Genomic DNA, 22,912 nt, shown 5'->3' on the forward strand with positions numbered 1-22,912 from the left:
ATGTAAAAGGGAGCCCCCCACCACCACCTCAACCCAAACCACAAATCTAAAGACCACTACTCCCCTCTCCAGCACCACCTTCTTCTTTGCCCCCCCCCCCCCCCCGGTTTCCCCCTACATTTTTTCCCTTCATTTTTCCTAATGGCCACCTTAGGCTTAGAGGGACTTTTTTCTCCTCCCTCCTTTATCTCCCTTAACTGGCGCCCAAGCCTGGACATTGTCCCCCAAGCCCTCTTCTTCCATCTGTCCTCCTCCTGTTTCTCCTCCACCTTCTTTTTCACTGTGTAGGGAGGAAAAACAAATAAACATTAATGCCACAGACAGTTTTTAGACTTGAGGATCATTTGTAGGGAACATAGCCACAGTATGTAGTGCGGCGGGGGGGGGGGGGGGGGTTAGTGGGTGTGCTGAACCTACGTGCATCCTCCTCCTTCTGGTGCAGTTCAGCCATGAGCTGCCTCTGAGTGTCCAGCTCCCCTCTTAGGTCAGCCACTGCTGCCTGCCCTGCAAATGTATGGAAAACACATGATAAGCCATATACCTGCATTAGGAACACATATTAGCACCACAATCCACACTACAGCAGTGGTTCACAACTCACACTCTGTCTCTCCAGGAGACCCTCAACTGATGCCAGCCTAGCCTCCTGATTATCTCTGCTTTAAAATAAAAGGATCACAGAGGTCTTCATTCTGGCTTTATGTGGTGTACACACACAGGGGTCTCCCTTAAAGAATTACAGTTCTCACCTGTTGCTCTGCTAGAGATGAAAGGATCCTCCTCCTCCTCCTCCTCCTCCTCCTCCTCTTTCCCCCCTTCCTGCTGGCTGGCTGTAGGCTGGGAAAGTTTCACTGGGGACTCTGTGGCTTTGTTGAGGAAAGGAGGTCTCATAAATTTAAGCACGCAAACCCAACCTTGTACAAACTTGAAGACCACACTGCTATCAGAGCCTTTAGATTGCTGGCAAACCTTCAAACAGTGCAATAACCATGAAACATGTTTTTAGTCCGTAATGTCATGGTATTACATTACTGGCTGGTAATCTCTGCTGGAAATAACAGCATCTAACTGCTGTCCCAAAGTAGATAGAAGCATTTGGGGGAAGAGGCTTATTATACCCACCACAGTCAAGTCATGCTTAAGGGTAATAGTATAAGCAGAAGGAAGACAGAAATTAACCATATATCTCCGCATTTCGAGGGGGGGCTTCCCAGCCTTCTCCCATATCCTCATCATGCTGTCATGGAAGTCTGTCCTTCCACTTGGCTGCAGAACACCCCCCCGCCCGGTCAAACTTGATCCGCTTGAACTTTGTCTGGACTTGCTCCCAGGTCTGGACGTACCCCCCTCTCCCTCATCCTCGTGGCCAGCACCTGATATGCCCCCTTAGTGTGGCAATGCGTGCTGGCCATAAGGCAGCCAATACTTTTGGACTGGAGCACCAGCTCCAAAAGTGCCTCAGACTTGGCTCGCTGGCAAAACGACCCCTTTCGTGGCTTCAACATCTTTGGAATGATGGTTAGGCAATGAATATGCGTTGCTCCCAGCAACCTCCAAAAGTTTAAATGTATCAATGCTGTCCACCAATGGAATTATTCCCTGGAACATCAAATAAAATCAGTCCTCCAGTGGAATAGGTGTCGCCAGGACTTCCTGGCTAGCTGCCTCCCCAACCCTTGCCTGTAAAGTGCTTCCGTATTGTGTTTGTCAATTTCACTGGGGAGTTACTACAGTGAGGTCTGTTAAAGTGCTTTTGGACCAGAGAATCACTGGTTGTTAGACGGCTACCTAGTCAAACAACACAAAGATAGTGGCTGAAGGCAAGGTTGAACAAAGGACGTTAAACTTTATTTAACAAAGCACACATAAGCAGAAAATCAGAATCAAAACCGTCTCCTATTTCTGTAAAGGTAACTGGCTATAGCGTCCCGAACCTTGCACCCCTCCACATAGATCCTTTTTTTTCTGGCTTGAGGGATGGCATCCTCAAGGAATACAGGTTCTGGTTCAGCCACGGGGATGGGATGTGATGTCCCTTGTCCTTGCAGATGTTGTGCAAGATGACACATGCGATGATCAATGGTGTCACATTGTCTATATGCACATGTAGTCTGGACATCAAGCAACAGAACCAAGCCTTCAAGCGGCCAAAGGCATGCTCCACAACATTCCTTGCGCGGTATCAAGCGTTGCAAGAACTCACAACAAGCTTCTTTAATAAAGAAAGCGTTTATTGAGAAGTTACTTCATACACCTAAGATAAGAAAGTCAAATCTGCCTGAGACCACATTTGCCTCCCCTTTTCAATAGTGTTCTCCCGCCTAAAACTTGAAAGTTCCCAGGGAAGGGGGAGAGGGGGCACCAGGTGCCATAAACCATAGTGTTACTTCTCGCACGTCCTTGATCGTCTCCGGACAAGATAAGATGTTATGGTTACAAAAGGCAGACCCAGCCGGAAGGTTCAAAAGACAAATAATTCACAGCTCCCTGAGATAGCAGGATGCAACAAAACAGTTTCGATTTCAGGCATGCAAGCATAATATATGGGCCTTGGGTTACAAAGCGGCCCCAGGAAAAGAAAGGCAAAAGGCAAAGCAAACAAACATGGAGAAACCCATGTCAACTCATGGCAGGAACAGGCACTGATCCTGACATTCCTCCTCTCCAAAATCAGCCCCCACCCCTCACCCAGCATCTACAGGTCAAGGGGAATGGGGATAAGCCCGATGAAAGGCACGAAGTAGCCACGGGGCTTTCACATGCGCCGCATCCACCCATTCCCTATCTCCAGAAGGGAAATCCTTCCATTCCACCAAATATTGAAGCCCCCCTTTGTATAGACGAGAGTCCAAGATTTGGTCGACTTCGTAGTGGGTGTCCTTATCGATGAAAACAGGAACCGGCGTTGAGCATGGAGGGTGCCAAGAGTCCGGCAGGGGGGCACGTTTCAGCAAGCTGGAATGAAAAACCGGATGCACATTCCTGTAAGTTTTTGGCAATTCTAATTCCACAGTCACATCATTGATCAATCTAGTAATAGAAAAAGGTCCTACAAATTTGGGGCCCAGCTTGCGGGATTGTTGTTGACAACGGAGGTTTTTTGTGGAGAGGTAGACCTGGTCCCCCACAGCCCAAACCGGGTTGGGCGAACGTTTTTTGTCCGCCTGAGCCTTATACGATTGCTTAGCCTCTTCCAGGCTGGAGATAATGGAGGGCCAAGCCATGGAAATGTCTTTAGCCCATTTGGTCACATCAGGGGCATCAGAGGACACCAATTCCCAGGTGGGGACCGCTAATAAGTCAGTGCCATAGACCGCCTTAAAAGGAAACATCCCCATGGAAGCGTGAACCCCATTGTTGTAGGCAAACTCAGCCAGCGGCAGGAGGGTGACCCAATCGTTCTGCTGATGATTGATGAATCAGCGCAGGTATTGTTCCAAAATTTGGTTCACCCGTCCGGTTTGGCCGTTGGACTCCGGGTGATAACCTGAGGTGAGGGCTTGCTCCACCCCCAGCAGCCGCAAAAGCTCCCGCCAGAACTTGGCAACAAACTGTGGGCCCCGATCCGAGAGCAATCTCCTAGGGATACCTTGTAGTCTATAAACATGGGTGACAAACAAGAAGGCTAGTTTGGCAGCCGAGGGCAACCCCCCACAAGGGACAAAATGGGCTTGCTTGGAAAAGGCGTCCACTACCACCCAGATCACACTTTTACCCTGACTCAGAGGGAGGTCAGTTATAAAGTCCATTGACATGTCAGACCATGGGCAGGACGGGGTGGGTAAAGGTTGCAGCAAACCACGTTTCTTTCCCCCCAATGGTTTGGAGGCGAGGCAAGTGGGGCACCCCTGCACATATTTTTCCACATCCACCCGCAGGGAAGGCCACCAGTAGTGCCGTCTGGCCAAATGCAAAGTCTTCACGAAGCTGAAGTATCCTGCGGCCTTAGAATCATGGCACAATTTTAAAATGTCCCCCCGCGCCGTGGCAGGGACATAGAGGCGGTCGTCTTGGAAAAACAAGCACCCCTTGTCGACCAAAATGGAACGCAGTGTGACGAATTCAGTGTCCTGAAGGACCTCCTTTTGGACCTACCCTCCGGTAACGGGGATGCCCCCTTTCGACTTGCTGCGCGTCATTGCGGCCAACCCCAACTGGGCGGGTGTGAACACCGTGTCCACCAATGGGTCTCGCTTGCTGTTGTACTGCGGCAGGTGCGAAAGGGCGTCTGCTAGAAAGTTCAGTTTCCCAGGCAGATGCTTGAGGGAGAAGTTGAACCGGGAGAGAAACTCCGCCCACCGCATTTGCTTGGCGGACAGAGAGCGGGGCTGCTTGAGCGCTTGCAAGTTTTTATGGTCCATCCAGACCACGAATGGGACAGCAGACCCCTCCAACCAATGTCTCCATGTAGCCAGCGCCAATTTTACAGCCGCTGCCTCTTTCTCCCAGATTGCCCAGTTGCGTTCAGGCCCCGAAAACATTTTTGATAAGTAGGCAATCGGGTGCAGCTTCCCATCCCCCCCTTCCTGGAGGATCACGGCCACATGGCCACGTCCAAGGAGTCCACTTGCACCGTGAACTGCTTGGTTGGATCTGCGTGGGCCAGCACCGGTTCAGACGTGAAAAGTTCCTTCAGTCTTTCGAAAGCCCTCTGGCAGAGCGGCGTCCACTTGAGCCTGGTTGCGCAGCCGCCTTCCCACCCTCCTTGGTTTTTAGCAAGTCCGTTAAGGGAAGGGCCACCTTGGCAAAATTCGGGATAAAGGTTCTGTAAAAATTGGTGAACCCCAAGAAACTCTGGAGTTGTTTACGCGTCTTGGGCGGTTCCCATGCCAATAGATTTTTCACCTTCCCCGGATCCATCTCAATCCCTGCCTTGGAAACTCTGAAACCTAAGAACTCCACCGAATCACGGTGGAATTCACACTTGGACAGCTTGGCAAACATCTGGTGCTTTCGCAGCCTGCAAAGCACCTCCCGGACCAGCTCCACGTGTTCCGCCGGCTTGTCTGAATACACCAAAATGTCGTCAATGTACACCAAAACCCCCTGGTACAACAAATCATGCATAATTTCATTAATCATGTTCATGAACACGCCCGGAGCGCCGGCGAGGCCAAACGGCATGACCGTGTACTCAAATTGGCCCAGGGGGGTGTTAAAAGCCGTCAAGTATTCATGCCCCTTCTTTATGCGGACCCGGTAGTAGGCTTCCCTTAAGTCTAGCTTTGTAAAAATCCTCGCCCTCCCCAAATGTCCCAACAAGTCTTTGATGAGCGGCAAGGGGTAAGCGTTGCAGGTGGAGACAGCGTTCAACTCCCGGTAGTCCGTGCAGAGGCGTAGGGAGCCGTCCTTCTTTTTTACAAAAAGGACTGGGGCGGCCAAGGGGGAGGTGGCCGGCCGAATGAAACCCCTGGCCAAGTTTTTGTCCAAGAACTCCCTGAGTTCCTTCATCTCACGCGGACTCATGGAGTACAATTTGGCTTTGGGGAGTGGTTCCCCTTTTTTAAGTTCAATCGCGCAATCTGTCTTGCAGCGGGGGGGCAGCTGGTTGCACTCTGCTTCTGCAAACACATCCTCAAACCCCAGACCCTGCAATCGTGGCAATGACCGGCCCTTCCTGAAGCGGCGAGGGCCGTTGGTGCCGCTTACACCCCGGGGAAGAAAATTTCACAGTCCCTTTCTTCCACTTCACCGTGGAATCGTGCTCGCGCAGCCAGTCCAAACCCAGTACACAGGGGAAGGCGGAATGGGGGGCCACCAGGGGTTGTATCTGCTCCCAATGCTTATCAATGTCCAGATCGATGGGGAGCATTTTTACTGTCGCTTCCCCCCCCCCCCCCGGGGCACACTCCCTGTCTAGCTGGGTGATGGGTAGTGGATCCCTCAAAGGTACCTTCCCCACCCCTAAAGTCTCGGCCAATGCTGGGCTCACCAGGGTTTTGGTGCAGCCCGAGTTCACGATGCAGCGCACCCCCAACTGTTTCCCCGAGTTGGGTTCCGTGAGGGTGGCCGGCAAAAGTACCAAGGGGGAATCACTCACCGAACGTTTGCCCCTGCCCTGGACCTGCTGGCGGGGCGCCTTCACAGCAGGTCATCTTCGTTTCCCGACAGCTCGCTGGAATTCGAGCCCTCCTCCGGGCCACTGTCGCTGGACTCCGCCGCGGCAGGCGCCACCCCCTCCAGAGCCAGGAGGGACCGGACGGCCTTTTGGGTAGCCGGTTTCTTCGTCACCGACCCTCGGGCTGGGGCACCTCCCGCTGATTTGGCTTCGGTAGGGTTTGCTCCCCACACTTTCGTTGGGCACTGAGCGAGGAAATGCCCTGCTTGGCCACAGCCCAGGCACAACCTTTTCTCGCGCCGGCGGGCCCGCTCGCTGGAATCCACTTTGCCCTTCGGCTTGGGTTTCTTGGGTGTAGAGGTCTTCACACCTGCCTTTTACTTTCCACCGCCGAGGTCAGCCGCTCGCAGTAAACGATTCTCCATCTCCCCTGCCAGGTGCACCCAGCCCATCACGGTCGCTGGGTCGTCCAGGTGTAGGCACTTGCGGGCCAGGTTTCCAGAGAGCCCTTCTACAAAAGCATTCACCCTCTGCGGCTCCGTCCATTCCGGTACCGAAACTGACAGCTTTCGGAACTCCCAGGAGTACTCAGCCACCGACTTTGACCCTTGCTTGATCGGCTTCAGCTTCTTTTCCGCCGTCTCCCTCTCAAACGGGTCCACATACATCAGGCGCATGGTTCTCACAAAGTGGTTGTAGTTTCTCACCACCCTGGGGTTGTAGCGATAGAGGTCCATGAACCACTTCGCCGCTTCGCCCTCCAGGCACTCTCCCACAAACCAGATGCGCTCGGCGTCATCCTGGAAAGTAAAACCCATGTCCATCATGTAGGCTTGGAGATGGACCAGGAACCCTGGGAAAGCCGCTGGGTCCCCTGAGAAACGGGCCTTGAACTTGTAGGTGCTCCGCATTTCCACTCCACGAAGCTGCGGTGGTAATTGGGCATGGGCCCAATCCCTTGGCTGTCTCGCCCCTCGGGGACGCGGGTGCACCCCACGTCCCACCCCCGCAGCCACGCCGGCCGCAGCAGCAACGCCCGCTGTGACGACAACTCCAGCTGCCCCCGGCACTCCCGCTGCTCCAGCCGCTGCCGCTGCCTGAGCTGCTCCGGCTCCTCCGACACCGGCCTGGTCCTCTTCTCGGGCCCCCGCCGGGGGTTCTCCTCTCCCTCCCGCTGCGGCGCCTCCCAGGTCACCGTAGTCATCCTCTTCTTCCAAAGAGTGGGCTGCGGCCCCCGCCGCTTCCAGGATCGCGGTCCCGGTCCCAGCTGCTGCGCCGGCGGCCATCGCCATGTGCTCTCGCAGGGTCGAATGCACCCCCGAGGATCGCCGACCACTCGGCCGTCGAGCGGCTGCTTGCAACTCCCGCAGGAGGCGCCTCGCCTCGCGCTGAGATTCTGGTGCCAATTCGCCCGACACCGTGTGCAGCCAGTCGGTCACACGGCTTATTTGCTGCTGTAGCTCCTGCACTTCCAGGGTCACCGCCGTCCCTCAGTCTGGCACCCCAGCGGGCAGTTTGTCGGGCCACAGCTCATCACCAGTCAGGTGTTCGTGCTTGGACAGCCGCCTGCGCTCAGTGATGTGTCTCTCCAGGAACACTGAGGGTCCCGGGGTAGTTTCACTCAGGACTTTTGCCATCCCCAAGCCAAAGGAGCCCAACGCGGCCAGTTCATCCTGTGTGTAATCCCCATACAGGTCCTCGTCCTGCTCACTAAAGATATTGCCTTCATCCTGCATGCTGACAGGCGAAAGGTATTGTGAGATTTGACTTAATGTCAAGCGTTGCAAGAACTCACAACAAGCTTCTTTAATAAAGAAAGCGTTTATTGAGAAGTTACTTCATACACCTAAGCTAAGAAAGTCAAATCTGCCTGAGACCAAATTTGCCTCCCCTTTTCAATAGTGTTCTCCCGCCTAAAACTTGAAAGTTCCCAGGGAAGGGGGAGAGGGGGCACCAGGTGCCATAAACCATAGTGTTACTTCTCGCACGTCCTTGGTCGTCTCCGGACAAGATAAGATGTTATGGTTACAAAAGGCAGACCCAGCCGGCAGGTTCAAAAGACAAATAATTCACAGCTCCCTGAGATAGCAGGATGCAACAAAACAGTTTCGATTTCAGGCATGCAAGCATAATATATGGGCCTTGGGTTACAAAGCGGCCCCAGAAAAAGAAAGGCAAAAGGCAAAAGGCAAAGCAAACAAACATGGAGAAACCCATGTCAACTCATGGCAGGAACAGGCACTGATCCTGACACGCGGGAGTGCTTGAGGTTGTAGTAGCTCTGCACATTTGTCCTTGGCCGCATATAGGGAGTCATGAGCCAGCGTCGTATGGGGTAGGCTCCATCTCCACACACTCCCTCTATGGTGGCGGTGGGGTTGCCAGGGACAAAGACCCCTTCATCCATGTCTGCCCTGAGATTCGATTCATGGAACACAAGGGCATCATGCCTCCTCCCACTCCACCCCACCTCGGCATCTATAAACCATCTGCAGAAGTCCACAGTTCTTTGAAGGAGAACAGAACAAAAGTCCTTCCTGTTCCCGTACTCCTTTATGCTTCCCTCAGGTGCTCGGATCGGGATGTGGGTGCCATCAACCGCGGCAAAACAATGTGGGAACCCCAACCGGGCGAACCCATCCATACTATGAGGAAAGAAAAAGAAAAGAATAGACACCAGGGATCAAAGTTAACATTGAGTATTCATTGCTCACCTGTCAAAAGTTTTAAAAAGTTAAAAAAAAAAGGGCAAAGGGGATATAAGGACACCCACCACTCCAAGCCGGTCTCAAAGGTACACCACTTTGCTGTACAATTCTGCCTCCATGGCGGAGCAGAACTCCAGCAGGATCTCGCCAACCATAGAGACTCCTAATCCGAATTGCTGGCCAACTGTCCAGAAGTACTGTGGGGTGGCCAAGTACCACAAGGAGGCTGCCACCCTTTTCCCCACAGGAATAGGGCATTGCATGCCAGTTACTTGCCTTTCCATGCGCCCACGGAGAGCTTCCACAATTTCAAAAAAAGTTCCCCTCGACATTCTGAAGTTTGCAATCCAGTTTGCAATCCCAGCGAGATCACAAAATTTTCCCACCAGTCGGTGGATCTTTCGTCCACCCAGAACTGTCTGGGGAACCGGACCTCTGATAGAGCTTATCAGCGTTTCCTAGCCACCATGCGTGCCCTTAGAGATTTGCTTCTAGTGATGGCCCTCCTTCTGTCCACACATAGTCTGTATTCTCAGAAAGTAGACCACATCCACAACACAGCAGAACGGACACGCTGGGCTATTGCTAGCATCTTAGCCAGCAACACAAGAATAAGCTTCCCGATTGCTACGTTTAGCTGTGCGGTGGCCACGAGGCAAGGAGAACAAAGAGTGAGGCCGACCACGTGTTTGCCTGGGTACCCATAGGCAGGTAATCTGTGGGCGTGTACTGTGGGCAGGGTACAGGCATCCCTCATAAAACATTTTTTCATAGGAAACATTGGAAACCCTGTCCAACTGTGCCAATGATTTATCAGTGATTCGTTGCTACATGTTTTTTGGAGTTTTTTTTTAAGGGAACCCCCCCCCCCCGATTGCAGCTTGTGGGTGGAGGTCAAAGGTGTCCCAGCTGTTTGACTGATGGCCACTAAAGAAGCGCTAAAAAGGGACCTCCTTTGTGGCGAGAAGACCGAGACTGGAAACCTGTGGGTTACGAAAATACCGCAAAGTGAAAGTGACAAATTCCGCAAAAAACGCAGCTGTGTGTAACTGACAATTTTCGCTACTTTAAGTAGTTATTTCAGAAACGGCAACCAAATAGCCACTTTTAAGATTGTGCGGAATGGCCCAGAATTTTAGTCCCTTTAAATGCTTTTGGCCTTTTAACTCTGTCTATCCATCGGTTTCAAAAAAATCTCAAATATTTTTGGGATTTTTGGGGGGCTTGGACATTTCAGTAGCCAGAAAAATAGCAAACATTTAAAAAATTTGATTGAATACCTCCCAAATACCAATAAGGTTTTTTATGAGTATTTTTTGGTTCACATTAGCCGTGCACACCCCTATTCAATAACTTGGCTACTGAATACTGTGCACAGTGTAGCTATAGAAATAGTCAGCTCTGCATTCTTTCATGACTACAGCAAATTACCAGTTTTCTATTTTCGCATGCTGAAATGTCTCCTGTCACCCACTTCTGCAGTCCCATTCCCCTATTACTGATAACAAAATCTTTCTTACCCAGAGGGCCCTACCTCTCCTTCTCTTTTCTGTTAGTTCCTACTGCCAAGCAGAGTGCGCTCCCTAGTGGCTGAAATGCCATTTTGCTAACATCATTTCTCCCAGGCTGACAGATTGAGTTTCAGTGTAAGTGTGCAGTTACGTGTCCTGGTTCCTGCAGCAGATTACATTGACACATGACTGGGTGAAGTAATGGTCTTGACTGCTTTTCCCCAGAGGTCCTAGCTGAAGGAGAACTGCTGCATCTGTGGTTAATAACCTTCTACACTTCTGCTCCCTGATGTTGATCCAGGTTACTTTAAGCAAGAGGATAACAAAATCAGCTCATTTCCTCCTTCCCAGTGGTAGCATACAGCAGCCCTATACTCTAATAAGTATAGCAAAATCCTATAATAGGTTATTTTTGTGTGCTTCAATCAGCACTGCTTCAAGGGAATAGGAGGCAATTGCAAGATTTCCCATTATCGTGCTGAAACCTTGAAGGCATTTCTCCTGACAGCATGTTTGGAAGCCCATGCTGTTGATTACTTTTTATGTGTATCTCACCTTTCCTCAGCAAGGCACTCAGAGCACCATATACACTGGTTTCTCCCTTTCTATTCTCACAACAGCCCTATGATAAAGAGAAGCTGGAATCAGTGGTGATTAACCTGATAGATTCATAAGCTTCACAGGGCTTTGAATGCAGATTTCCCTTCTCAGAAAGCCCATCCTCTCTGTGCCATAAGGCACACTCTCAAAACCTACTTATTGCAAAATTCTTCTAATGCTTATTTCTGCACCAAGATAATTTTACTTTGGTGAAGGGCTTGTTTTTCACACAGTCACCTGGAAATGGAAATGAGATAATGGTTCCACAGACAGATATGGCAGTCAACCTCCAGGAGGTAGCTGGAGAGCTCCCTCTATTACAACTGATCTCAAGGCAGCAGAGCTCAGTTCACCTGCAGCTGGACTCTATAGCATTATGCTCCAAACCTTGCCCTTATCATGCTCCACCTCACAGATCTCCAGGTATTTCACAACACATGGCTAGCAACCCTATGAGCACTAAATAATTTGCTAGTTTTCCTATGTATTTACTTGGAAGTAAGATCTATTCAACAAAGCTCCATGCAATTTTATTACTTCCCAGTTGTTTCTGTTGCACTATGCTTAATTAAATATTTCCTGTTCACTAGTGATCCTAAGTGGACACTTAAGCAGCTCCCCCTCTCCCCAATTCTTTGTGCATGTGTGTGTGGGAAGAGGTTTTAATTATTATTTTAATGACAGTCTGTTTAGCAGCAAAATTGATTAATTGATTTTTACTGTTTTCATGATTGTAATATTTTAATTGAGTAATTGTGATCCTAAAATAGCAATTGTTTTTGTTGCAAACCAAAGGAATAAAGTCTTTCCCATCTATTTTGGTAGGAAAACCCCAGTAAGGATCCATTGTCTAGTGCTGGGCATCAAATAATCAAGAAGTAATTAAGTAAATATGGAGAAGTGATTACTGTTTAATATGCATAAGCAAGGGAGATTAAAGGGACACAGTATAGGACTCCATAAAGGAAGTCATGGCCTTTCATTTACAAGGCCTGAGTATGTAAATAATAGTACATTTTGGAGGGCATTAATTCATAGGGTCACTATAAATTGGAAGCAACTCATAGGAATTTAATGCATACAGACCCCTCTTGGAAGCCTCAGAGTTCTGTCAGCTCACCTTTGGACAGATGACACTGCAAGTGGATGGAAACAGGAAATTTTGGCACACTTCATATTATATTCCCTTTTAAAAATTCTCTTGTCCTTACCTCATGGGCTCCCAGCAGTTTACAGACATGCTTAAGCATAGAGGCTTAAAATAGGGAGGAGGGGAAAGTGAGATATTCATACCAACTAATATCAGCTTAAAAATCATCTCAACAGCACCATCAATCAACTTAAAATATTGAAATAAAACTGCTTTACAGCTTTCTTGAACACAGGGAAGGTGTCATCTTTTCCTTCTAGTAGTTGCCCACAGCAGAACAATTATGGAACCACTGAAAAAGTTCCAAAATGGGAAACCACTTGGGCTGGCAGCTCGAGGTTGGGAAATACCTGGAGGCTTTGGAGGTTGAGCTAGGAGTCAGTGGTATTTGGGGCAGGGAGGCACCTCAGTATTGTATAATGTTGTGGCATCCACCCTCCAAAGCAGCCATTTTCTCCAGGACAACTGATCTCTTTAGTTTAGAGATGAGCTATAATTCCAGGGTCTCTCAGGTTCAACCTGGGGACTATCACCCCTACTTGGGTTCATGAGCTAGCCATAATTAAAATAAGCCATGGTTTCATGGAGCAGTGGCCCAGCTATTATAGTACTGTAAATTATTTGTGACAGTGAGTCTCGTAAAATGATCTTTCCTCAAAATCAAAAGAACTTTTACTGTCATTTTTTCATATCAAGTCCTATGCAAATTTACTCAGGAGTACGTCCCCCTGGGTTTTGCTCTCAGTTGAATCTGCCTAGGATTCTAGTTTTAATTGGAAAAATAGATTTTGAATTCATTCTGAGTTGAATAGTTCCTGATAAAATAGAACTACCCTCTAAGCAGAAGCTTTCTGGGTATATTATTGAATGATTAATAAGGAAAGTTAAGGAACTTGAAAGGAGGTGCAAATATGATTTAGGGAATATTTCATATTTCTCAGCAACACCTATTCGGATGAAAGGACTGAAGCTACCACCTGGTTGTCAGTACTATGAATTAGTGAATTGTTGAGCTGCTTAATTCTGTGGGGTTGGACATCATGATAGCAAGAACAGAAAGGATTCATGGAGGCAGATGTCTCTCAGACTTCCCCTTCCCCCAAGAGCCTCCTGCAAGCTCCCAAAAATACTCTGCTGAGAGTTGGGGGATTTCAGTATACATACATACATATCTTTATTATGGTCATAGACCAGCAATGTCAAAATTAGCAATTTTGCAGTTACAAAAAATAAAGTAGCCAAAAACATGGATTTACTCATAAAATAATATATAAAGCAGCTTAGACCATAGATCTACTAAAATATAAATTAAAACTGGTTGGAAATACAGGGAATTGTTCTAATCACAGCTCTCTGGATCAGTTAAATTCTAGTCAACTTTCGCCGACTTTTCATGGCTGCAGCAGAGAACCCGGCAACACTATACATGATAGAACAGTTCGGGTCTGTGAGGGAGGTATAAAATTGTCCTGAACGCCTGGGACTCTGTGAGCATCTTTAAACAGCCTGAATAAAGCAGTAAGGGCTGTGTGGGAGGAGTTAGGGCGGGGCCTGTCCGGGATAAAAACTCGGAGGGGCCAATCAGGAGCCACGAAGCTCCGAGTGTCCATCCCGCCCCAAGCAGCCAATGGGGAGCCGCGCGAAGCGCGGCTCCCCATTGGCTGCTTCACCCGCCCAGGGAATCTGCCCGGCTGCTCCAGACAGCCACGGGTGAGGGGTGGCCCGCACCGCCTTCTCCCGGCCGGCACAGCTGCGAGGCCACTTCGCCGGCCGGGAGAAAGCTCGAGAAAGCCTCGGGTGGGGGGTGGGACGGCCAGCCTTCTCCCGGCTGGCAGAGCGGCCTCGCAGCTGTGCTGCTCCCGCCGGCCACACCACAGCTGCCCCAGCGCTGCCAGCGCCGCGGCTACGCCACCGCCGCCAACTCCGTTGCCTCCACCACCACAGCTGTGCCGTCGCCGCCAGCAACACGCCTGCCCTGCTGCTGCCAGCGGCACGCCTGCCCCACCGCCGTGGTACAGCTGCACGTGGTCGCCCACCTCACGGCTGGCCGCGACCCACCGTCGCAGCAGCTCACGGCTGCTCCGCACCCGCTCTAAAGGTATGACCACTTCTTTCCAGCCCATCCCCGCAGAAGCCTTCTGCGGTCCCAGGGGGACTAAGGCTTCTCTGGCCCCACGGACGCCGCACCCCACCTCGCTACATTTCCCCACGCCATCCCTGCCTACTGTGGAGCCCTTCAGACTCTGGGGGGGGACCCTCTAGCACCCATTTTATTTCGTTATAAAATGGGCTTTAAATCTAGTGGTGTAATAAAAATGGAACGTATATCATTATAAAACTGTCAATGAAGAATCATAGAATAATAGAGTTGGAAGGGACCGCATGGGTCATCTAGTCCAACCCCCTGCACTATGCAGGATATTCACACCCCAATCGCTCATCTACAGTAACCTGCCACCCCTTTGCCTTCACAGAATCAGCCTCTCCATCAGATGGCTATCTAGCCTCTGTTTAAAAATGTCCAAAGATGGAGAACCCACCACCTCCCGAGGAAGCCTGTTCCACTGAGAAACTTCTTCTGGATGTTTAGATGGAATTTCTTTTGAATTAATTTCATCCCATTCCGGGCCAAGAGAGAACAATTCTGCTCCATCCTCCATATGGCACCCTTTTAAATACTCCTCTCTAGTCTAAACAGACCAAACTCCCCCAACCTTTCTTCATATGTCTTGGTCTCCAAACCCCTCACCATCTTTACAGTGAGGTCCCTTTATGCAACTTGTGTATTAAATAAAGCAGCCAACGCTCTAATGAAGAATTCTCCATTTTCTCCCACAAATTGGCGCAGGAAAAGGAGTCAAAAGCTGCTTTGAACTCAATAAAAGCGACAAAGAGGGAAGTTGTGTAGCAGGAAGAGTATTTCTCAATAAGGTGATGTAGTACCAGACACTGTTCGCTACTAGATTGGCCCTCTCTAAAGCCAGCTTGTTCCTTAGCAAGCTGTTCCATCCATTCCTGAAATTTGGACTGAAGATGCCTTGCATAAAGCTTACTGTTTATGTTGAGGAGGCTAATTGGTCTATAATTAGCAGGATTACTCTTCCTCCCTTTTTTGTAAATTGGGATGGCAATTGCAAGTCCCCAATCTTTAGGTATGCAGCCATGGACATCAATGCAGGTGAAGAGTGAAGCTAAGATAGGGGCCCAGAATTCCAAATTATTTTTGATCATCTCTGCATGGATTAAGTCTTCCCCTGGAGCTTTTCTTAATTTCAGTTGAGCTATTAAACTCTTAATCTCACCCTCAGATACTCGTGTCCATGTTGGTAAGTTTTCTATTGGTTGGATAGAATATTCTCCTTCAGCATTGTCCCTATATAGTTCTTGAAAATGTAACTCCCAAGGGGATTTCAGTAAAGAGGCTATAGAAAGAAGTCAGAATCAGCAAAAGCACTTCCCATTTGGTGTGAACAGAAACCTCATTCCGGCCCATTATGCACGGGCCATAATGCCTATGCTAGCGGCAGCAGCGCTTCGGTTAAAATCACCGATAACCCTTGCTGCCGCTGCCAGCGCAGACGTTTCCCGGCCCAGGGCTATGGAAGGCCTGTGTTCAGCAAATGCAGGATCTCCATAACTTTCTGGGTAAGCCGGGGCTGCAGTGGGCCAGCGCTGTCGGCCCACCCAGCCCCAGCCCTACGGTGTCCCACGCACCCCTGCAGGCTCTGTGGAGCCCCAGAGCTAGCAGGGGTGACCCCCTGCCCCCACCTGGGCTTGTGGAGGGGGCCTGGAGGGGGTCCCACTCCCCCGCGCACCGTCCAAACCTCCCCCTCGCCACGCCGGCTTACTTTCTGGCTCCGGCGTTCTGTGCGCGTGCACTACGCCGGGGCAGCTCAGCATGCCCCACCCCCGTGCATACACGGGGAATGGTGGGGTATCCTGCCCCGCCGCAACAGAATGGCGGCAGAGTGCAGTAGCTGCTGCCATGCATATGAGGTCTCCATCACACTGTTTCTTCTAGCAGAGAGGGGAAGGTAGATCTGTCTGACCTGCCTTTCCTGCAGCTCTCATGAAACCACACATTCAGCTTGCAAAGATTCTCTCAGTCAGCAAAGGATTTTTGGGATTCTCAGGGGGAGGGCAGCAGTGATGGGGAAAATCTCCCTCTGGCTATGTCCTTATGTATGGTCCTGTATACAACTGCATACAATTATATAACTTGGCAATAATTGTTTTAAAAATTAATATAAAACATGTCAAGGTCCTCATCCAGTATTCTCTTCATTCAAAACATCTGTGTTTTACGAATGTGCTGTGCTGCCCTGTCAGTCCGCACACTGGTTACTGGTTAAATACACCTTTGGCCAGGAAGCTAAGACCAAATCGAAAGGCAAATTCCAAGTCAATGTCCAGTCCAAGGAGTCTAGAGCTGAGGGAGACAGTTCACCAAGGAGGGTGGAGCAGGGAGCACAGTCAAAGCCAGGCTAGGGAGAATGCTGAAGCTGTAGCCAACAGCAGAGTTGAGGAGCAAGCCAAAGTCAGGAGTCGGGGTTGAAGTCAGAAGACAAAGATGAACTCGGGAATGTAGTCAGAAGCCAAAGCTGAAGTCAGGAGCTGGAAATACAGTGAAAAGCCACAGTCAAGAACCAAGAGTCAGTTGAAAAGTGCTTCACTATAGCAAACTGGAACACTGAGCATCAAGGTAAATGGGCATGGAGCACAAGCACTGCATCCATGCAGACCATTGTCTCAAGGTTCTCCTAAAGTACACAAAGGCTGGGTGGGGTAGCCTTCAGCCAGAGGGTATGCAGCTGGACCTAATCTTCATCTGAGGAAGGAGCTGCAGCTAGACCCCATTTAGACTGACACCATGCTGATTTTCTGACAGCTGTCAGATTTACATTCCATTGACTTCGCTTCTGCTCCAGTGAGTGCTCTTCTCAGCTAGATGCAGTCTTGTCCCATGGTTTCACATACATTGGTACATAGGGCTGGGAAGCAGCCTGGCTGGGGCCAGGCTTATCATCTGGAGGATCATGCTGGCCCCAATCCTCAACGTGATCTTCCCTGGCTGGATCTCCAGGTGGGACCAGGAGATAGCTTGACTCAGGCCGTGCCCCTGGGTTGGCTACAGCCTCTGGAGCACTCTCTGGGCGCTCAGCCAGAGGTACAACTGTTGCAAGCTTGACATGTGCTCTTTTCCTTTACTCCCGTAGATTCAAAGTTACCTCTTTTGCTCATGGAGCCTGAGAACTCAAACCAGTTGTTCATTTGTTAATTGACAGTTTACATGGACCATAAATAAATGACAGAACAGGGAGATGGGGTATCATTATTTGGGAGTGACTCATTATTATTGTGGTAAAGAGTCATGGCTGTCAAGTTGAGATGGGTACAAAAACACCATTTAATAGTAGTAGAAATCAAGTTGTCAAGCTTTAGGGAATCTTTCTTCAACCGGGAACCGAATGTATTTAGGGGGAAAAAATCAAATATGGGTTAACTTGCTTTCTTTAGCACTGACTACTTGATTTTTGTTAATGAATACTTATATTCCTCGTATGGCTTTGGTAAGAAGACAATAAAAACATGCTGGGAAGTCCCAAGCCAAGCATCCTCCTGGGATGAGTGCAGCTATTTTATTTACTGTATTTGCCGGCGTATAAGACGACTGGGCGTATAAGACCACCCCCAACATTTCCACTCAAAATATAGAATTTGTTATATACTTGACGTATAAGACTACCCCCTCTTCCACACCAAATAAAATGTAAAAGAACATCAGAAGGGGGGGAGGAGAGAGAGGGAGAAAGAGAGAGAGAGCCATAAAAAAAAGAAAAGAAAGCAAGAAAGTATGCTCGGATTAGTGATTACCTCCCTTCCCCAAAAAAAGGCGAGAGGAGAATGATAACTCTCTCTCTCTCTCTCTCTCTCTCTCTCTCTCTCTCTCTCTCCCTCAGAGGCGCCGCGTCTGTGCATTGAACTGAAACAGCTTCCTCTGCTTATTTAACTGCAAACAAAGAGGGAGTGAGCAAGCGAGCAGAGGGCAGATCAAGGAGTAGCATTCCCTGCGTGCTGGGCTGGCCGCGTGTGCTCTCTTCCTGAATGGGGGCAGCTTCAAAACACCAGAAACCATGAAAAGGGAGGGGAGCAAAGGCTGGCACCTCCCCCCCAGCATCCTCCTCCTTTCCACTCCTTTGCCACTGGCTCACCCAGCTGGCCCTTCGGGAGCTCTCTCTCTCTCTCCCCCTCCCGCTTCAGAGTATTTTGTGGGAGGGAGGGCCCGTCGCTGCTGTGGCGAGGTGGGGCGTGCATGCAGGCACAAGTTTGGTGGGCCCAGCGAGTTCAGAGCCGGGAAGAGTTCACAAGACAGCAGCAGAGTTGGTGAGCCCAGTGTGGGGGGGGAGCACCGCCGCCGCTGCCGCTGCCACCTCCGCCTCGGCGTCCCTTAATTCTGGTCACCTTAAACTATGGGCACCGGGTGAGCATCGGGAGGCCACTATGGGCAGCTATATCTATCCCAACTGAAGTGCACTTGGCGTATAAGATGACCCCCCCACTTGGAGGCATGTTTTTCAGAGGGGAAAAGTCGTCTTATACGCTGGCAAATACGGTATTTAGAATACGTATATGAAGCTTTTATATTATAATTCAAGACTTAATCTACAAATGGTTGCTCCGTAGAGATCCAAAGATGATGACTCCTGTGGTCTTCTAAAGTACCTCTTACTACAGTGAAGTGGAGGAAAGCCAGGACTGGCTCTTTGTTTAAAGGAATAAGCAACTGGGACATCAGAAAGCATAATCATGGGCACCATGGCACTCAGGAACACCATCATGGGGATCTAGCATTACCAGCCCAAGTATGGCAACTGGAGGGAGCTTAGTGGTGCAGGCGCATCACTTCCAGTGCAATCTGGAGGGTACCATAATCACATATGGAACAATGCTGTGGAATTCACTCCAAACTCTATGGTTTAACTATATAGTTTTGGATGCATGAAATAAATATGCCTAACATTTAAAGTTACTGCCCACTTGTGCCGGAAGTGACATCAAGGGTTCCCAAAGGAAGCCAATCACACCACCACCTGTTCGCTGAGAATTTTTCTCTGCCTGAATGATGGTGGGGAGAGTCAGTGGGCAATGGTGGGAGGCTTCCTTGTTGCTATCAGCATAGGAAAACAAATTCCTTTTCTTCTAGAAAATGACCACATTGTGGATAGGACTGTGTTAGAACTGTTTTTTCTAATGTGCTGTTTGTCTACATGTGCACACAAAGATGGAGAGAGACTCTGAGGGGGTGAGTTCATGTAAACTGTAGAGGGCAGTCCCAGAAGAGCTATTTACTGTGTATACCATTTAGCTGTGTTGTGCGTGCTTCCACTTTGGTCACCATGCTGGTGGCAGAAATTCCTGGAAATGAACATTTGTCATCAATAAGCAAAATAACCAAATTTATCACAATACGCATATCTGGATATGCAAACAGGATAGGCCTGAGAGAATAAAGCACGGGATGGATGAAGTCTCTTCTCATCCTGGTCTAGTCAACCATCATCATTTGCATATAGTGGGCTTCTTAGTGGAATTAGCATAACCCTTCCAGGCTTATTTATATGCCCAAAGAAACATTTTTATATCAATCTGTTGATTATGCATATGAACTTAGTGGATTGTGGCTATAAAATCCATCTGGACAAAGAGACCTTTCCGTTTACTGAAGATTTACTTTCCTAAATCAGTCATCATCTCCTTGAGCTGTCTCGGAGGTACTGCTAGGTACAGAAAACCCAAGTTTTATGTCATGCAGACTTTTTCCTGTTAAAAGGGAAGGGGGCTGCATTACTTTCCTTGCTTTGTTTAAAATAAAAAAGTTTCCTTTTAATTGACATGGTCTATGGGAGGTGGATTGCTGTTTCAGTTTCAGAATGTTCACCTGTGCACCTTCGCATGTTGTGGTGAATCCTTAAGTGGCAAAACATAAAAAGAAAAAAGAAAGGAGCAGGTGTCAAGAGGTATTTGTCTTAAAACCATAAAATTGTTCTCACTAAATGAAAATGGCCAGAAGGTTTGAGGAAACCATAGGCAGCCAAAAGAAACTAAAATACAACCCTAAGGCATTCACACAGCTCTGCACAGTGACTTCATTAGTTTGCCCAATTTCCCATATGAATTCCTTGAAGGCTATATGAGAAGAAAAGTGAGGATGAGAAAACAATAATGCTTTCTCACTTGCAAATGTGAAAATGTATTTATTGTTGAGAAATGGGACAAAATGCACTTGTCATCCCTGGGCCAGAGAAATGGTGGCAGATCTTTGGACACTGAAATTCTGTGAGGTTAACTAACTTTCCTAGACTATCCTGAACTATTCAAACAAGTTCACCCACAACGATGCAGCATCGAATGTGAACATGGACTCTTGTACTAGAGCTTGCAACAAACCCAAATGCCAAATTTGCTACTATATATATACTCCAATGCCACAATTACTGGACCTAACAATGTCACCAATACCATCAAAGGCTTATACACCTGCTCATCTTCAAATTTGGTATATGCCATCAAGTGCCAACAATGTCCCTCTGTTCTCTACATAGGGCAAACAGGTCAAACCCTCCGCCAAAGAATTAATGGACACAAATCTGACATCAAAAGCCACAAGACTGAAAAACCTGTGGGAGAACACTTCAACCTTCCAGGACATTCTATAAGGGAATTGAAAATAGCTGTTGTATTACAAAGAAACTTCAAGAACAGGCTAGAAACTGGAAGAGAGCAAACGTTATTCCAATCTTCAAAAAAGGGAGGAAGGATGACCCAGGAAACTACAGACCAGTGAGTCTGACCTCTGTTGTGGGGAACATAATGGAGCTAATATTAAACGGAGCTATCTGCAAACATCTGGAGGACAATTTGGTGATCCAAGGAAGTCAGCAAGGATTTGTCTCCAACAGGTCCTGTCAGACCAACCTGGTTTCCTTTTTTGACCAAGTGACAGGTTTGCTGGATCGTGGAAATTCAGTTTTTTTTAATATATTATTTTTATTTTTGTTGTACATAAGCACTTACGAAAGAGAAAAAGAAACAACCAGTCTGTTATTATCTTAAAAAAGAGAGAGAAAAAAGAAAAAAAATAGCAAAGTAATTAGTACTTATAAGGGTAAAATCTGTTATTATCTGTAAACCACGGGAGCGGTAAGAATAAAGCCCTAAGGGCTTAGTGGGCGGAGAATGGGCAGGGCGAGTCCATGATAAAAACTCTACAGTGGCTAATTGGGAGTCGCGATGCGGCTCCCAATTGGCCCCTCCAACTGTCAGTCTAGCCCATATGCCCAGAGATTCCATTTTGATGCTTGCTGCTTGCTATCGGGAGCCGCTTCGCGCCTCCCGAACCTTCCACACACCCCTTTGCCTCCGCCACATGTGTGCTGCAAAACTGCCCGCCATTGCCGCCAACAAATGCCCCACCGCCAACGGGCCGCCATTGAAACCCCCAGGCCGACTTCCTACTTACCCGTGAGCCCTACGAACACAAGTCTGATGCTTCCCCCCTCCCCCTCTCCCTCTCCCCAATGAAGCTCCCCGAATGCTCACCTCGACTTGCTAGCCACATCAAATGCTGCGGGCTCCATTCTGCGACCTTTCTCCCCTTGCCGTCCACAGAGACATGGGGCAAGACAGATTGCGGATGATTGCGGATGAGAGACACTGCAAGACACGAATGGCCAGATAACATGGGGAACACAGGAAAGAAGGAGAGAACACAGGAGGGAAGGAGAGAACATCGGAAGAAGGGGGGGGGCAAAACAGACTCAGACACTCAAAGCCAGCCAGAGCAGAGAACACAGGAGGGAAGGAGATAACTTCGGAAGAAGGGGGGGGGGTAAAACAGACGCAGACACTCACAGCCATCCAGAGCAGAGAACACAGGAGGGAAGGAGATAACTTCGGAAGAAGGAGGGGGGGGGGGTAAAACAGACGCAGACACTCACAGCCAGCCAGAGCAGAGAACACAGGTGGGAAGGAGAGAACTTCGGAAGAAGGGGGGGGGGTAAAACAGACACAGACACTCTCAGCGAGCCAGAGCAGAGAACACAGGAGGGAAGGAGATAACTTCGGAAGAAGGAGGGGGGGGGGGGTAAAACAGACGCAGACACTCACAGCCAGCCAGAGCAGAGAACACAGGAAGGAAGGAGATAACATTGGAAGAAGGGGGGGGGGCAAACAGACGCAGACACTCACAGCCATCCAGAGCAGAGAACACAGGAGGGAAGGAGAGAACTTCGGAAGAAGGGGGGGGGTAAAACAGACACACACACTCACAGCCAGCCAGAGCAGAGAACACAGGAGGGAAGGAGATAACTTCGGAAGAAGGAGGGGGGGGGGTAAAACAGACGCAGACACTCACAGCCAGCCAGAGCAGAGAACACAGGAAGGAAGGAGATAACATTGGAAGAAGGGGGGGGGGCAAACAGACGCAGACACTCACAGCCAGCCAGAGCAGAGAACACAGGAGGGAAGGAGAGAACTTCGGAAGAAGGAGGGGGGAGGCAAAACAGATGCAGACACTCACAGCCAGCCAGAGCAGAGAACACAGGAGGGAAGGAGAGAACTTCGGAAGAGGGGGGGGGGGAAACAGACGAACATACTCACAGCCATCCAGAGCACAGAACACAGGAGGGAAGGAGAGAACTCCTATTAAAAAAGACTAAAAAGACTATCAAGATCTGGGGAGGAAGCTCAAGCAAATGGGGGCACAAGTGGTATTCTCTTCAATCTTGCCTGTCAAGGGAAGAGAAATGCGTTGGGAGAGGAAGATAATGGAGGTGAATCACTGGCTGCATAGTTGGTCCCGGCAGGAGAGATTTGGTTTCTGGGA

General features: G+C 49.2%; 1 long non-coding RNA gene across 1 annotated transcript; it reads right to left on the minus strand.

Moving 5' to 3' along the window:
• Positions 1-132: 132 nt before the first annotated feature.
• On the minus strand, positions 133-22,606 carry LOC143832283 (uncharacterized). Its single transcript, XR_013229181.1, has 3 exons — positions 21,628-22,606; positions 418-504; positions 133-280 (listed from the first exon to the last, which is right to left on the minus strand). It is a non-coding gene; the product is annotated as an uncharacterized LOC143832283 (long non-coding RNA).
• Positions 22,607-22,912: the final 306 nt, after the last annotated feature.

The sequence above is a fragment of the Paroedura picta genome, chromosome 3 (assembly GCF_049243985.1).
Source record: "Paroedura picta isolate Pp20150507F chromosome 3, Ppicta_v3.0, whole genome shotgun sequence".
Lineage (NCBI taxonomy): Eukaryota > Metazoa > Chordata > Lepidosauria > Squamata > Gekkonidae > Paroedura > Paroedura picta.